The following is a 1397-nucleotide window of genomic DNA, read 5'->3' on the forward strand; positions in this document are numbered from 1 at the left end:
CCCACACACACACCCACACCTCTCTTCCTTGCTTCCTGGGCTCTGCTGCCCCTCCTGTGGGCCCAGGACTAGCATCAGGGGTGTAATGTACAATGTGTGGTACTGTATTCTGTTGCTGTTTTACAGGCACACACATTTTTTAAGTTTGGCATGTTGGGTACCAATTTACTCAGTATAACCTCAGCTTTTATATTTTACAAAAAATGTTATTAAATGCCAAGCAATAAATGGTATGATATTATGTTTTGCGGCACTAAAATGAACTTGTAACGTGTAATTTATAGGGCTGTACCGAAATTTCAGCCGCCATAACATTTCGTCCGAAAATTGCACTTTTGGCAAATTGCAGAAAGTGCCATGACGGGCGAAAATGCATCCAAAAACTCCCTAGCTTCTCTCCTTCCTGCTGTGTGCCTTCTGATGCAGCGCCGGCGCTCAGAGGAGAGAAGCTTTCAGGATAGAGAGAGTAGCGGGGCGGTGACAACTGTCAACGTTGCAGGAGGCCAAGCTCTCCTCCCGCACCTACTGGCTCAGCCTCGTGTCAGAATGGAGAGTGGTGCGTGGCAGTGACAGCTGTGATCTGTTACAGGAGGCGGAGCTCACCTCCCACACCTTCCGGCTCCGCCTCTTGTCAGGATGGAGAGCGGTGAGTGTAGGAGAGCGCTGTGATCTGTCACAGAAGGCAGAGCTCTCCTCCCCCACCACTCGCCCCCTTCCTGCGACAGCAAATTCAAGATGGAGAGAGGTATACAAACATTCACCGATCAGCTGATCAGTGAATGTTTGTAAATAACTGGACATAGTGCGAGTTCCTATGTCGCAGTTATGAATGAATGGGAAGTGATCTACGTCACTTCCTGTGTACATAGTACCTCATACTATATCCACAATTTATGAATGAATAGGAACACTCAGTACAGTATAGAGCAGTGGTTCTCAACTCGTGGGTCGCGACCCAAAAGTGGGTCGCTACACCTTCTGCAGTGGGTCGCGGTGTCATTTCTTCATGGAGCGGCCCATCTGCAGTAGAGCGAAATAGAGAGGGGAATTTGTAGTACAGCTTGTGAGAACTCCATAATGTAAAACTGTCCCCTCTCTCCCGGCCTCCCCCGGGCTCTCCGATAAAGTGGTATGGCCCGGGGAGAGAAGGGACTATTTTCTCACTTTCGGCCGGCGCATTAACCCCTTCGTGACGGGAGACGTACAGTGTACATCTTGTCACTTTGTGCCTATATGACTGGCCACGTACACTGTACGTGACGAGTTATATCAGGCTTTGTAATGCCGGTATTTGCTGATTCTCAGCATTTAACAGTCATTCATTAATGTCTCAGTATTGAGGCATTAATTAATGAAATAATTAAGCTTTTTGTAAAAGCTTCTTCCTTTCATTAATC

The sequence above is a fragment of the Nanorana parkeri genome, unplaced genomic scaffold (assembly GCF_000935625.1).
Source record: "Nanorana parkeri isolate BGI_ZX_2015 unplaced genomic scaffold, ASM93562v1 scaffold37, whole genome shotgun sequence".
Lineage (NCBI taxonomy): Eukaryota > Metazoa > Chordata > Amphibia > Anura > Dicroglossidae > Nanorana > Nanorana parkeri.